The following is a 10,382-nucleotide window of genomic DNA, read 5'->3' on the forward strand; positions in this document are numbered from 1 at the left end:
CAGAGGTTCTGGTGGTTCCTGTCCCCCTACCTAGGAGTTGATGGGCTGCTACACAGATACTGTGAAACTGATGACTCTTGGTTGGGGGCATCCTCCAAGAGAGGGACCCTAGACTCTCAGATAGTGGTTTCTTATGCACCCTGAAAACAAAACATTCCTGGGAACTTATGGAGAAGTCAATGAAGCCAGGGTGGCTCAGAGAGCTGCCAACTCCCTTCATGCTACCTCTCAATCCTGGAGTTTTAGAATCTCACTAACAGTTTGGCAATACTTTAGGTAATAGCAGCAGAGCTAATTTGTTAATCTGCCAGAACAGCATCCAACATCCTTTTGTACTCTGACACTAGAGTAATGGGAAGGCACTAGCTTGGCCACTGTTTGCCTGCTGAAACTAAGCTTCAGCGTTCTCTGCATAATTCATTTGTGCATGAAATGGAAGCTTAATAGCACAAGTAAAGCACTAAGCAGAAATTGGTGGTAAATGTCTTTTTTAAGTCTTAAAGATAGACTCTACTTCACTCATAAAGCCCTATTTGGTATTACTTACTGGCATGAAACACTTTTCTTTGGAGCCATACCTACTGAGTCATTTTTGACCCCCTGCCTTACCCGATCCCTGCTGAGATGGTCCATCATCCCCTCACTGCTCTCTGCCTCCCCAGCTATCTCCTAGCAGTTGATATTGAGCCCGGCTTCCTATCCTTACAGGACCCCTTACCCTCCCCCAGGCTCACTCTAGCAGCAAAGACTGGAGGCACCCAAGTGCCAGACTAGGCCAAGCCACTGAGATCAGGGAGTGGAGACCCTGCTGTGAGATCAGGAGCCAGGGCCAGGCAGGCATGAGCTAGAGGAGTTGGCCTCTGTTCTTCCAGAACTGGGAATGGCTCTGTGAAATGGCTTCTCCTCAACAGAGGAGTTTCAGGCCAAACTGAGTCTGCTCAGAGACTTTGAAATGCTTGGATGAGTCAAGAGTCCAGCAGACTGGACCTCTAGCTTTGTGGGTCTGTTTCTGGATGTCTATGGCTACAGAATAAATTACCCTAAAATATAGTAACTTAGCACAACCATTTTATTTAGCTCACATCTGTGTCGTTTGAGAGTTTGGAAAGGAGCTGGCTGGGCTGTTCTTGTCTCTGAATCTCACGTTGTCAGGTGGGGGAGGACCCACTCTCAAGGTGGGTCCTCACTGCCGTGCCCAGCACCTCCTGGTTCCTTGGCCTTTCTCCATCTCTGCACAGCACGGCTTCTCCTCCAGAATCTCTCCACGGCTTTGACAGCATGGCACTTGAGGCTGGTTCTCTGTGAGGGAATGTTCAAAAATGAGCATTGGAAGAGGTGTGGTGGGAAGCTGCAAGGCCTCTGAATTCCCAAAGTCACGCAGACTACATTCTATACATCAAGCATGTTGGCAAGTCCAGCCAGGTCTAAGGGGAGAGGAGGTGCAGTCTTCACCTCTGGATGTGTCCACCGGGAGGGACGCATTGATGGGGGCCACCCTGGAGGCAAACTTCCATGGTCCCCCAGTCCCTTAGATAGGACCAAGGCTCTGAGTTCCATTGTCACACTCACATGTGCAAAGAGACACACCCCACACTCCCCATACACATCTTTACAACAGGCGAATTTTGTTGACTGTGGCTGCATACTTCACAGGCTTAATGGGTGCTCACTGATTCAAATTTTCTTTAGATATGGAAAAAATGTATTTTGAAATATATTTGAGCACTTTTTGTATTAGCTCAATGGGTCAAGATGGAAGCATCATGCTGGGTCTATGGCTCACACTCGGTTATGTGGCTCCCACTCCTCCATGGCAATCCCCTTCCTTGTGTCTGAAAATCCTCAGGTCTCAGCAAGGACTGAGTCAACAGTTTCTGAAGAGGAAATTTTGAGTACTAGAGGGTTGAAGATAGACTACTGAGCTGGTTCTGACTCTGGGCGGCAGGTGGCTTCCACCTCCACCTCTTTTTTGTGGTGACCCTTTTCTTGGTCATGGCAAAATATTATGAAAACAAACACAAGAACAAATCAGAGATCAATTTCACCAGCTAAAGGCCTTCTCCAGATCTACACATGAGTGATAGCCCTCCTGCCAACATACCTTTTGAATTTTTTTAATGCTAAAAAAATGTCTACCTTTGCTCTGACCTTGACTTAGTTATCAAGCTTCCTTATGATAACTTGGCCTTTCAAGGTACTATGCTCATTTAATCCTAATTCATTCTTTTTTTCCTTTTCCTTTGCCCTTAACTGTACTGGATGGAAAAAGACAAATCCACCACAGCAGAATAATCATGCGAGTTATTATTTCTTTGATACTTGATTCTTCTGCTAGACTGAAAACTCCGTGAAGGCAGCAGCTTTGTGTGTTTCATTCCTTATTACAAAGCAGTCTATATTGTGTGCAGAATCTGATGCATGTAGACACCACCAAATTGTTCTTGAATAAATGAATGCATTAATGTATTCAATCACATGCACTACGCAACTATCATATGCCAGGCACCGTGCTGGGTTCCAGGGATACAACAAATGCAACATGGTCCCTGCCCTCCAGGAGCTCAGGCTATAGCTGTGTGAGTCCATTTATGTTTCTTGGGTATTTCTTCCTCAGCCTCTGGATCCCTGCACTGCTCATAAACCATCCAACCATATGGAGACCATCCTTGCTACACAACAGCCCAGCTGGTGGCTTCACCAGGCAGGGCGATTTAGGGGTGATCTTCTCCCAACCACCTCCCTTCCCAGCTCTCACTTACCCAATATGCCTCATAAATAAAGGAAGCAGGGGGGATTGCCTTTGCCTTGTGAGCATGAATACTTTCTAAATGATACTGTTCCTGCAGCTTCCAAGAGCCTCATAAACACACCCGGTCTGGTCCTGGATTTATTACATGATGATAATCCCGCTTAGCCAGCTGGTGAGATTCATATCTCTGACCCCTTCTCCAGCTCCCTCCTCTCCCTCACCTCATGTAGGCAGACTGGGGCTGAGAGTGAAAGGTCACAAAGTCTTGGGGACTGTGACTTGGGTCAGACTCCAGCAGCTGGCGCTTTCCACCAACTTCGAGAGTTGCTGCCTTTCCCCATTACACCTGCTCCCAAAGCATCCCTCCCCTCCCCACAGCACACCTCCTAGGAGTTCTGCGGCAGGAAAGCAGGTCTCAGTGGGAGTGAGGGGACCATGCACAGCCCTGCCACTCTCCTCCATGTGTTTCCCCTACACAGCTTCTTGAAGTGAACCAGCCCACGCATGGCCATGCTGGGATCATTCAGAAGATCGCTGCAGGCATCAGCTGATGGCCCTGGAAGTCAAGTCACCTCCTGCCCACCTGCTTGGCCACCCCAGTTTGCAACTTTTCTGGTTTCAAGACCCTTCCATGCTCATTTTAGCTCTGTAATCTGGATTTTCTACCCCTGTACTGACAGCCTAGTTTGGGAGCAGCTCTCCCACGTTGCCTCCAAACCTCAGTTCATCATGACTTCTGTTTTCTGTGATTTAGTTTCTGACACTGAAACCGTGGATAAGAGATCTGGTATGACAGACCCAGAAGTACCCCCTTGCCTGGTGGCCTCCTGACAGAAGAGGGACCTTGGACTTCAGTGACTGATTACTGTGACATTGAGGCCAAGTTGTCATCAGTGTTCCAACGCACACCCTCTGTAGCCTGTTATCTGTGTAGGCAAATGAGTGTCATCCAAATATCTCTCAACCATGCTGCTTCAGCCTTAAGGCCTGGTTTCATACAGTGACATATTAAAAGGAAAAAAAAATCTAACTCCAAACACTTTGAAAAAGCAGAGTAATTTTTTCCCCCTAAAGGTTCTTGAAAAGATGGCAAAGGGGAACATACTCCTATATAACATCACACAGAGAAAAGCACCCTGAAATCCCTGTTTACTAACCTGTCTCTACAGGTCCTATAATACCCAGCCACAGAGCTGCAATATACAGCTATGCAGGTTGTGCACTGTACAACTCTAGGGGGCACCATTCACAGATATGTACACCCCATTACAGATAAGCATTTATTGTAGGAATTTTCTGGTAGATGCTACTAACATGTCTTGAAGAAGGGATGGCTTTTTTTCATTTTGTGTAATGGTGCATTTGGGTAGCGGCAGAATATATGATAACTTTACTAATTCTGGTTTTCCAACTCTTTTCCTGAAGATCTCCAGGCTATTCTGGCTCTCCTGCTTTATATCCTCCATTCCCCTCACTCAGCACTCCTCCCATCCCTCAGATCTTTTCTTTGGAGAGCAGTCCATGTCCTCCCTGGGGCTATGAGTTTGACTTCAGTCCCTTCCAGGTCTCTGGATGTCCCCAAGTTTCACCATTACCCAGAGCAGGTCTGCAGAAGCAAAGACTCGCCCTTACAAACATTGTTATCTCTTTCTCACCAGAGAGACCCCAAGGGTTGACATCACTGTTAAGAAGAAGACTTAAGAATATCGAGGAGATTCAAGAAGAAACGTCACTACACAACAGAAGACCATTTGGCCCTGACCTCTCCCATCTCTCCAGCCTGGTCCTTAAAGTCAGGCAGGTCTGGAGGTTCTCGAAAGGCTCCAGGGACATGTTCCCGTCATCACTTTAGGGTAGGAACTCCCTCTCTTCTCTCTCAGGATGTTAGATTATCTCTGTGGAGTGACTTTCTTTTCTTTCTCATGAAATTAAGTCCCTCCTGTGGTGGCTTCAGCCATAACCCCTGGTTCAGCCCCACAATGGGGCAGAGACATGGCATTTTCTGTCCCCAGCTCTCCTCTGAACAAGATTTCTACATCAGCCGTCTCCTCTCCAGGCAGTATGTCCCAGAGCACAGGCTGGGAGGAGAGGGAACGATCCTCATAGAGCCCCAGATGAGGGGCTCCTCAGGGTGTGCACTGATGCCCCCTCCCACCCCTACCCTCCCAGATCTCCTGTCCATTAGCACCTTTATTCTCTCTCTGGCCCCCTTTTCCCTGGCTGGACCCTGGGAGCAGCTCCCAGCATCCTCTCTGACGACTACACTGCACTTTCACGTTTGGCTGGTGCCCCGAGCGCTGGGTTCCCTGCGGTCTACCATTCTGTTTACTCTGCAGGTGCTGCCACTTGGGAGGCGCTAGCTTTTCTGGCCCCTGGAGAGTAGGTATTTCCTAGCCCTTTGCCCCTCTGGGCCAGCTTCTGCTTAGCACAGCTGATTTCTCCTCATTTGGAGCTGGAGCACCACCCCCTAACCAAGTGCATAACCCTTTCAGGACAGCAAGTTTCACGGAGAGAGTGCCTTCCATCGGACCCTCCCAGAATGATTTCTGCCACTCTTGTGTGCCTTGTCTCCCCAAAGTCTCTCAGGGCTGCTGGTGGACCCGGTGCCTGCCCTCTCATCTGTCTGGTGCTCCAGAGCACCAGAGCCCACATCCACATGGGGGGAGCGGCTCCTGCTCTTTCTACTACTTTTCCTGCCTTCGCTCTTTCATCTCCTCCATGCTCCTGGCTCCTCTGTATTCTCCCTAAATAACACATCGCAATCTAACCAAATCAATCACCCTCACTCAACAGCCTCCCCAGGGGGCCCTTTTGGAGAATGTGGTACAATCTTCCTGTCGCTTTGTCATCTGCTGAACCCCGAGGGCAGTGGGCAGCAGTTGCTGTCAGCACAGCATTGTGAGCAATCAGCTGAGGTGGGGTGGAGAGAAAAGGAGAAGGCAGAGCAAACATAGCTCTGTCCTCAAGTTCTGTCTCAGCTGGAGTGAGCTTAGCTTTCTGATCCACCTGTCCCCTGCCAGACACATGCATCTCTTCTGCATGCCTTTCCCTAGAGAATTCCAGAACCAGAACTGAACGGCTCATCCTCTGGGCCTGTCAGGTAACTGTACTCAACTGTTTTGGCATTTAGAGATGGAATCATAAAGTAGGATGGGATGCTGGTGGTAGAGGCTGGGACAGGACAGGAAAAAGGCTGGAGATCCAGTTAGCACCAGAGCACAGAGGTGAGAAAAAGCATGCGGCTGCCAATATCATTCTGAATGGAGAAAACTTGAAAGCTTTTCCCTTAAGAACAGGAACAAGACAAGGGTGCCCGCTCTCACCACTCCTTTTCAACATGGTGTTGGAAGTACTAGCCAGAGCAATCAGAATAGAAGGAAATAAGGGGCATCCAGATTGAAAAAGATGAGGTCAAACTGTCACTGTTTGCAGATGACATGATCCTATATATAGAACAGCTTAAAGACTACAAAAAATCTTAGAGTTAATAAATGATTTCAGCAGTTTCAGGATACAAAATCAACACGCAAAAATCAGTAGCATTTCTATATTCTAACAATGAACTGGCAGATAAAGAAATCAAGAAAGCTAGCCCATTTATGATAGCCACCAAAAAAATAAAATACACAGGAATAAATTTAACCAAGGATGTGACAAATCTCTACGATGAGAACTACAAACCATTGTTGAGGGAGATTAAAGAGGACATAAAAAGATGGAAAGATATCCCATGCTCTTGGATTGGAAGAATTAACATTGTGAAAATGCCCATACTACCCAAAGTGATCTACAGATTCAATGCAATCCCCATCAAAATTCCAATGACATTTTTCTCAGAATTGGAAAAAACATTCCTAACCTTCATACAGAAGAGCAAAAGACTATGAGCAGCCAAAGCAATCCTGAGCAAAATAAATAAACCTGGAGGCATAACACGATCTGACTTTTAACTATACTACAAAGCTATAATAACCAAAACAGCATGGTACTGACATAAAAACAGACACATGGACTAATGGAACAGAATAGAGAATCCAGAAATCAACCATGCACCTACAGCCATCTGATCTTTGGTAAAGGCTCCAACACTACACACTGGGAAAGAGACTGCCTCTTCAACAAATGGTGCTGAGAAAATTGGACATTCATATGTAGGAGAATGAAACTAGACCCGTACCTTTCATCATATACCAAAATCAACTCAAAATGGATTAAAGAATTAAATATACATCCTGAAACAATAAAATTCCTTAAAGAAAACATAGGAGAAACACTCCAGGAAATAGGATTGGGTACAGACTTTATGAATATGACCCCCAAAGCACAGGAAAACAAAGCAAAAATAAACAAATGGGATTATATCAAACTAAAAAGCTTCTGCACAGCAAAAGAAATGATTAACAGAGCAAAATGACAACCAACAGAGTGGGAGAAAATATTTGCAAAATATACATCTGACAACGGATTAATAACCAGAATATATGAGGAACTCAAACAACTTAACAGAAAAAAAAAAACAAGTAACCCTATTAAAAAATGAGCAAAGGAGCTCAATAGGCATTTCTCAAAGGAAGATGTACAAATGGCCAACAGACACATGAAAAAATGTTCAACATCACTCAGCATTTGGGAAATGCAAATCAAAACTACTTTGAGATACCATCTCACTCCAGTTAGGATGGCTAAAATCCATAAGATTGAGAATGACAAATGCTGGTGAGGATGTGGAGAAAAAGGAACCCTCCTACACTGCTGGTGGGACTGCAAAACAGTGCAGCCTTTATGGAAAATGGTATGGAGCTTCCTCAAACAATTACAGATAGATCTGCCATATGACCCAGCTATTCCACTGCTGGGTATATTCCCAGAGGAACGGAAATCATGTCAAAGGGATACCTGTACTCCCATGCTTATTGCAGCATTATTTACAATAGCCAAGAGTTGGAACCAGCCTAAATGCCAATCCTTGGATGAGTTGACAAGGCAACTGCGGTATAACTACACAATGGAATTCTACTCTGCTATAAAAAAATATATTGAAATGATACCATTTGCAGAAACATGTATGGACTTAGAGAAAATTATATTAAATGAAACAAGCCAGGCACAGAAAGAGAAATACCACATGTTCTCACTTATTTGTGGGAGCTAATAAAAACAAATAAGTAAATATACAAATGAATGGGGGGAGGAGTAAACACAACAATCACAACAATTCCTTGACTTTGTTAAGACAAGTGAACAGATATGATGTTGATGGGGGGGAGGGGGAGACGGAGGTAGGAAAAGGAGGAATTGCTAAAGGGACACAAAAATCAACTATATTGTATATTAATAAATTAAATAAAAAATAAAAATTAAAAAATTAAAAATCTAACCTGAAAACAAAAAAGAAAAAGAAAAAGTGTGCGGGATCCAGAGTGGTCCATGTTGAGAGAACTATGTTGCTGAAGCATAAACCAACAGGGAAGAGGTAGGAGGGAGCTTGGAGATGATCATGGAACACTTGGAGAACCAGCCTAGAGGAAGATACACTATTCTGTGGGCAGTAGAGGTTCTCCGTGGCTAAAGGTGGCCTCACATTCTGGAGACAGCCAAGACTGTCTGCCCAGTCCTTAGGTGGGACGTCTCTGTTCCCAGCCCTATGCCATTGCCCATTTCAAGGCTACCATCACCCCTGTTCTCCCTGCCTTTTATCTCTTCTTCTCCAAGCCAGCCTAGAGCCTGCTGCCATGTAATTCTTCCTGAAACCCAGTTCTAAATCTGTCAGTCATGCTCAGAAGCCTTCAACATCCCCACTACCTATCAGTAAATGCCTTCTCATGACTTAGCCCAGCATTCAAGGCATCTCAGACCTTAGTTTCCCTCTTTTACTCCAGCCTTGTTTCAACTTTGTGCAACTTAGGATCCATCCAAACCACTTGGATCATACTGTGTTTATTCAAAATTATAATGTCCAAACTATCCCACTTCTCCGGGCCCAGTTCAGAGGACAACTCCAACAGGAAGTTTTTCTGACAGCTTCCTCACTGGAACTTCCATTGCATTTTAGTTTTGCCTCTTGGGTCACTCTCTAGCTTGGATTATAGTTATTTATGTGCATATCTTACCACTCCTATTACATACCCAAAGGGGCAGGGTACACATCTGGCTCCTCCAGCTGAGCCGAAAGTCTTGCAGAGCTCAGACAATCAGTACATGTCATGGAATCTGTTCCCAGCTGGGGACTCCCTTCTGTCATGGGTTAGTGGACATCAGTGGTCACCTTAGCTTCTGCCCTCAGAAAAAAATGAAAAGGAGCAGGAGACAAAAGTTATACACAAGCATCCAGAGGCGCCTCCGAGAAACAGAAGAAAGAGAGCAGGCGAGTGTTTATTTCTGGCTTCCCGAGTTGTTTATCATCAGCTTCTCTCAGGTACAGCACACCCTTCACATCCTCACCGGCAATTACCGAGGAAGTATTCAACTAATTTCCTCAACTCCAAATGCCTTTAGTTCAGTCTAATTTTAACACTACTCTCAGTTGTTTTTAAGGATGTAAGTAATCTGAAATGACAGCTGCCTGCATGCCCGCCTGCTGCCTACCTGTGTATCTGTCTGTCTGTCTCTCTTTCATGGGTGGGCCAGGACATGTGCAGAATTTAGGGGCTGCCACCCTTCCTCCACTCTCTGAAAGCTTGCCAGATGAGCCATAGGCTGCTTCTGGCTTGAACAGGAAGAGTGACCCCAAAAATGACTTATAAGCCTTGAAAGCCATCAAGCATTTGTAGGTGTCTCCACAGAGAGCCACAGCTCAGGAGTCCACCCTGCATCAAACATTAAATAGTTTAATTACACTGATTGGTGGGGGGTGAGTGGGTGCGATGTGTTAGACTGGTGGACATGATGAAAGAGAGAAGCGGACGAAGGGACCAGCTCCAGCCACTGACAGATAAATAGCCAAACCTTCATGCAAGAACCAGAGGATAAAAAGCCCACTGAGGAGTCCTCCAAGGAATTCCACTCCCTGCACCGTGGCAGGACTCCTGGCCCATGCTTTATAACATTTGTGTAAAGAATTTCTTCTTGCTGTCTAACCTCCATCCTCCTTGCTCCCGTGTCAGCCCGCTTGTGCTGTTCTATCTCAGTGGAGGCAAAGAATTGCTTGATGGCTCAGTTTTGCTCTTTTTATAAAAACAAAACTCTATTTGAACAGCTATACATCAACATCTACTAACGCTGAATAACATCTATATTTTAAAAATAAAACGCACACATTAAGATACACATTTTTGAACAAGATTATATTATATATATTGTGCCTCCTAATGTACTAAGAATTTCTTCCACCTACCTTTTTGCATTTACTCTTCACAAAAATCTCATGATTCAAATACTTTCACAATCTCCTTTTTCTCTGTTGAAAGTAAAAAGTTCTGTGAGATGAAGCAACTCCCCAGTTCTGCACAGCTTACAAGCCAGCCTGGGACAGGGTCTGAGGGTTCCCAAATCTGCATCTCCACTCCCTGGGCTGATGCTCACTAGTGTCTTCTAAAGATTGTTTTGAAATGGGGAGTGTTGTTCTTTCACCAGTTAGTACCCCCCTCCCAGTCTTTGGAAGCGTTCATTTGTTCATTGAACAAATAATGACTGA

At 45.3% G+C, this 10,382-nt stretch overlaps 1 long non-coding RNA gene across 1 annotated transcript; it reads right to left on the reverse strand.

Moving 5' to 3' along the window:
* Nucleotides 1-1,051: 1,051 nt before the first annotated feature.
* Nucleotides 1,052-10,147, reverse strand: LOC103594919. The gene is made up of 3 exons (XR_550891.1): nt 10,083-10,147; nt 8,876-9,022; nt 1,052-1,299 (listed from the first exon to the last, which is right to left on the reverse strand). It is a non-coding gene; the product is annotated as an uncharacterized LOC103594919 (long non-coding RNA).
* Between the last annotated feature and the right edge of the window lie 235 nt (nt 10,148-10,382).

Source organism: Galeopterus variegatus, unplaced genomic scaffold, assembly GCF_000696425.1.
Source record: "Galeopterus variegatus unplaced genomic scaffold, G_variegatus-3.0.2 Scaffold1647, whole genome shotgun sequence".
Lineage (NCBI taxonomy): Eukaryota > Metazoa > Chordata > Mammalia > Dermoptera > Cynocephalidae > Galeopterus > Galeopterus variegatus.